The sequence below is a fragment of the Ailuropoda melanoleuca genome, chromosome 13, assembly GCF_002007445.2.
Source record: "Ailuropoda melanoleuca isolate Jingjing chromosome 13, ASM200744v2, whole genome shotgun sequence".
In the NCBI taxonomy this organism is placed as follows: domain Eukaryota; kingdom Metazoa; phylum Chordata; class Mammalia; order Carnivora; family Ursidae; genus Ailuropoda; species Ailuropoda melanoleuca.
The window spans coordinates 43313473-43318885 of record NC_048230.1 but is presented as its reverse complement, the minus strand read 5'-3'; the positions used below and the strand labels follow the sequence as shown (position 1 = coordinate 43318885).

General features: G+C 52.0%; 1 long non-coding RNA gene across 1 annotated transcript in view; it reads right to left on the bottom strand.

The window, feature by feature from the left end:
* LOC117795433 overlaps positions 1–350 on the bottom strand; it is a 3809-nt gene extending 3459 nt beyond the window's left edge. The window contains exon 1 of the long non-coding RNA XR_004619452.1: positions 283–350. This is a non-coding gene — a long non-coding RNA (uncharacterized LOC117795433). The remainder of the gene's footprint in view (positions 1–282) is intronic.
* Between the last annotated feature and the right edge of the window lie 5063 nt (positions 351–5413).

Sequence of the window (5413 nt, the reverse complement as noted above, 5' to 3'; positions counted from 1 at the left end):
AAAAAAAAAAAATCCTCCTTCCCCTTCTTTCATCGGGGGGAACAATGTAGCAATGAGAGTACAAATCAGAGCATTCTTTCGTCCATCACAGCCCTGCTACCAGGTGGCTCTCAGCAGCCAGAGAACGCTCAAGTCACCGGGCCAAGCCAGCTGGGACGAACGGCGTCTTCCTCTCGTCCACAAAGCAGGCACCTCCACTCCTTACAAGGCAGAAGCCCCTCATTCCCCTAAGGACAGTCTCGGACCCCATCCCAGTCTCCCCCCTTCCCCTGGTATGCTGACCTGCTCTCCCCAGGACAGACTCCATGCCCTGGCCGTCCTTGCCGCGGAGAAGCGATGGCTGACCTGAGACTTGGCTGTACAGCAGACGAGCAGGTCCGACAAGTCCATCCTTCCGGGCCCTGCCCACAGAGCCCGCGCCTTACACTGGGTCTCTGCATATCCCTCGGGAGCCAATCTGTTCTCACGGCAGGGAGGACATGCGCAAAAAGTTTGTTTTGCTTTTGTAAGAACCCTAGGAAACCACAGGTGGCGGTGATCCAGAGGACGATGGAGAATCTTGGGGTGCAGTGAATCGTCTCTCCTTCATGAGCAGTCAGCCCAGCTTAGCGTAAACCCCTCAGAAAAATCCTAGGAAGATCAGGATAAATCTGGAGCTCATCTTTGGTTCTCATGATCCATTGTGGGGAGTATCTAAGTAATTCCAATGGATCTACCCAAAGTCAACATTTGATAACCATTATTTGGGGTGGGATGAAAGTCATGGCTATTCTATGTTAAGATATATCCAGAATCTGGTCATTTCTCACCACTTGCACCACTGTGCCCTGACCTCTGCAATGACCTCCCAGCTGCTTGCTGCCACGGCCCCCACTGCCAATTCTTCTGCCTGCAGAGGGATACTGTTTGAGAATGAGCCAGGGCATGTCACCCCCTCCCGTCTACAAGTCCTCGCATCCTCACCATGACCCACAGGGCCCTGCTTATCTCGTACTTGCTGCTCTCATATCCATTTACCTGCTCCATACACAAGGGCTGCTTGAAAGTCTTTGAAAGCTCCAGGCACACTCCAGCCCCAGGGCCTTTGCACTTGTGGTTCCTTCTGCCTGAATGTTCTTTCCTTTGCCTCCTTCAGGACTCCACTCAAGAGCCATCTTCCCAGAGAGGACTTTCTGGACCATTCTACTTAAAATCATGGACTCCCCACCCTGGTTCTCCTCCCCTTTACCCTGCTTCATTTGCGTCTGTCAGACTCATTGCTTCTTAGAATATGATGAGTTCCAGTTACTTTTTGGTTTCCTGCCTGCTTCCCCACTATGAGCCCGTAGCCTCTGGAGGACAAGTATTCTCATCTCTCCTGTTCTCTGCTATGTCCCCATCCCCAGAACAGGGATGCTCCAACACAGGGGTGGGTGAATGAGTAAACATTGGTTGAGTGTCTGGTTCCCACCGAGGCAGAGACTAGTCAAGAAAGAAGAGAAGATCATGGCTCCATGGGCTGAGCAGGAAGGACCTTAAGGACTATCATTCCAACAGACAAGGGTCGGTTCCCAAGGTTAGACAGCTAGTTGATGGCAGAACAGCAACTAGAACCCAAACCTCCTCCTGGTGAGAAAGACAAGGCTGTAACCACCTGGGAGGATCGGACAAGAGCAGAGATGGGAGGTCAGACTCAGACGCAGGTTCTCAGCCCAGAGTCGCGACAGCCCTGCTGCCCGTCAGCTGTCCTCTTAGGCAGGATACTTAAACTCCTAAGCCTTGGCTTTCTTCCCTCGCCGGTGGGGCTAATCACAGTACCTGTAGCACGGTGGGAAAGTACTTCTCCCCATGCCTGGTACATGGAAAGTTCTAGATTGCTATAAAAAAACTCAAAGAAATGCCATCGTTCAAAGTCAAAGAGGAGGCCAGTGGCGTGTACTGAAGGAGGCTCTTCTGTAAGGAACAGAAATACTGAGAGCTATAGGAACAGAGTTGAGGAAGCCCCTGGTTCCCAAAGGGCCATGAGCTCAGAATCAGGGCAAAAACCATTTCTTAGTCACCACGGCATTGTCGGGTGGACCCCGACTGATGATTTTTCCACGCTGCCAAGGCCAAGAAAGTGGTACTTCTTTTTTTTTTTTTAATTGATTTTTTATTATATTATGTTAGTCACCACACAGTACATCCCCGGCTTCCGATGTAAAGTTCGATGATTCATTAGTTGCGTATAACACCCAGTGCACCATGCAATACGTGCCCTCCTTACTACCCATCACCAGTCTATCCCATTCCCCCACCCCCCTCCCCTCTGAAGCCCTCAGTTTGTTTCTCATAGTCCATAGTCTCTCATGTTTCATTCCCCCTTCTGATTACCCCCCTTTTCTTTATCCCTTTCTTCCCCTACCGATCATCCTAGTTCTTATGTTCCATAGATGAGAGAAATCATATGATAATTGTCTTTCTCTGCTTGACTTATTTCACTTAGCATTATCTCCTCCAGTGCCGTCCATGTTGCAGCAAATGTTGAGAATTCGTTCTTTCTGATAGCTGAGTAATATTCCATTGTATATGTGGACCACAGCTTCTTAATCCAGTCATCTGTTGAAGGGCATCTCGGCTCCTTCCATGATTTGGCTATTGTGGACAATGCTGCTATGAACATTGGGGTGCATATGGCCCTTCTCTTCACTACGTCTGTATCTTTGGGGTAAACACCCAGTAGTGCAATGGCTGGATCATAGGGTAGCTCAATTTTTAACTTTTTAAGGGACCTCCACACTGTTTTCCAGAGTGGCTGCACCAACTTGCATTCCCACCAACAATGCAGGAGGGATCCCCTTTCTCCACATCCTCTCCAACAGTTGTTGTTTCTTGCCTTGTCTATTTTTGCCATTCTAACTGGCGTAAGGTGGTATCTCAGTGTGGTTTTGATTTGAATTTCTCTGATGGCTAATGATTTTGAAAGGTGGTACTTCTGGTAACCTTGGCTTGGTTGAAAGAGTGTCTTCTGGAGAAACTCGCAAGGAGTGGCTGGCGGGGAGGGGGAGGGGTGGTGCAGGTGGCATGGGGACAGCACCACCTAGTGACCACATCCCATAGCAGCCATCAGTTGTCCCCGTGACCCGCCCAGGGCCCGCCACAGAGCACCTGTGGGTGACACTTTATCCATAAACTGTGGGGAGCTGGAGTGGGGGGCTTCTGGGCTTGCCTTGCAATCAGGATGCTGACAGCAGGTGGACATGTCGTGCTAAGCACACAAAGGTCCAGACTGGCAACACAGAATGCCGAGAACTGGAGTGCAGGTGGAGGACGGGGGCGGGGTCCAGAGAGAGGCTGACATGCCATAATGGGGACTATGCTTCTTCGCTCTTCTGACGAATGCTGGGGAGGATTCCAGAACTTCTAGGCAGGTTCTCAACCCCACGCTAGAGAAGATGGAGTGTGTGTCCCGGGGGCGGGTTGGGTGTGGCTGAGGCTGGCGTCTGGTGCACGGACCGGCAGCGTGGACCCCACACCCACCTCTGGCCCGTGCCAGCACCGACAGTGGGCTGAGGAGGGCAGGAAGCAGCCATTCCCGCAGGAGCAGGTAAAACCGGTCATCCTCTGTTGGTTTTCATAGTCATAAACACAACCACCTGCCTGGCAACCCCTCATGCCTGTCTGGGCATCTCAGATCTAACCCCGCTAAATCAGGTGAGATTCATACAACATAAAAGTGACCATTTTCTTTTATTAATTAATTAATTAATTATTTTGAGTAGGCTTCATGCCCAGTGTGGGGCCCGAACTCACTACCTTGAGATCAAGAGCCGCATGCTCTACCGACTGAGCCAGCCAGGCGCCCCTAAATTTAACCTTTTTAAAGTGAACCATTCTGTGGCATTTTGCGCATTCACAGTGCTGTGCAAACATCACCTCTAATTACAGCACGTTTGTCACCCCAAAACGAAGCCCTATATAAGCCCATCGAGCAGCTCCTCCCATTTCCCGGCACCACTAGTCTACTTTTTGTCTCCATGGATTTGCCCCTTCCAGACATATCCTAGAATCATACATATGTAACCTTTTGTGTCCAGCTTCTTTCGCTCAGCATGCTGGCTGAACGATTCCACCTGTTGTGTAGATAGACCACACCGCGTTTTCCCACTCATCCCTCCACGGACATTGGGCTGTTCCCACCTTCTGGCGACCGCGAGTCGTGCTGCCATGCACCTGTACTCCTGGGGTCTATTGATTTTGCCCCCAGGCTACCCCACGCTGCCGTCCTATGGCCTCTGCCTCTCACTCTGCGGCCACTCAGATGCTCACATCAGAAACCCAGGAGTCCTTCTTAGTCCTCTTGAGTTTTGACAGCCCCTGTCTGCCCCACACATCACCCCAACCTCTCCTGAGTCCTCCTCTCATTTCCACTGCACCGGCTCTGGCAGCCACTACCACCTGCCCAGCAGGGCTCTGCAGCCTCTCAGGCCAGCCTCTTGACCTCTTGCCTCAGCCAGGTCATCTTTCTAAACCACTTATCAGAATGCATTCCTCTCTTCCCAAAGAAAGACCACCCTGTAGCCGCTCCCATGGCCACCAGAATGCATTTAAATTCCATTCACATCCTGTAAGACCTTTTATGATCTGGCCTTGCTCACTTCTTCTCCCACCCCCACACTTGCCTGCATTCACGATGCCACAACCATCTTGGCTCTCTGCCTGTCGATTGCACCCATCCCCTGCCTGTCCGTGAGTCTTCATGCTCATGGTCCTTTCTTCCTGGAACACTCCTCCCTGGGGTGTTGCCATGGGCACCTCCTTTAATAACTTACAGGGCACTGTCCTCCAGCCACCCGGTAAATCGGCGACCCACTAACTCTCTTCCACTTTGCTTTTTTTTTGTTTTGCATCATGCAATTCTAAAACCTGCAATTATCCTATTGGTTTGCATGTTTTGTGGGGCTTGCCCTCCTACGGAACACAAGCTATGCGAGGCAGCGCCGTCTGTCCTGTCCACCACCCCTTCCAGCACCTGGAACAGCGCCTGCATCAGAGAGATGCGCTTGTACTCCTGCCACCCAAATGCTGAACGCCGGCAGTGTGTAGTCTCAGGCCCAGCCTGTGGGTTCAGGAGCTCAGAAAGGTGTCCCCCCGACTAGCGGGGGCTAGAGAGGTCCACGCCTACAAAGCAACAGCGTTTACCCTCTAATACCTGGTGATGGGCAGGCACCTGTGGCAGGAAGTCCATCTTGGGGACAGCCCCTGGGATTCAGGGCCTCACTTCCCGTGGTGAAGATTCATGGGAGCCCAGCCCCGCGGCGCTACTCCTCCTGCCCCTGGACAAGAGCAGCCGCTCTGTCTCCACCCTGAGTCCAACACAGGCACAAAGAAGCGGGGGGCTCCTGCGCTGTAGCCCACAGATCTGTCCCTGCATCCCCATTGCTCTGGGCTGAGC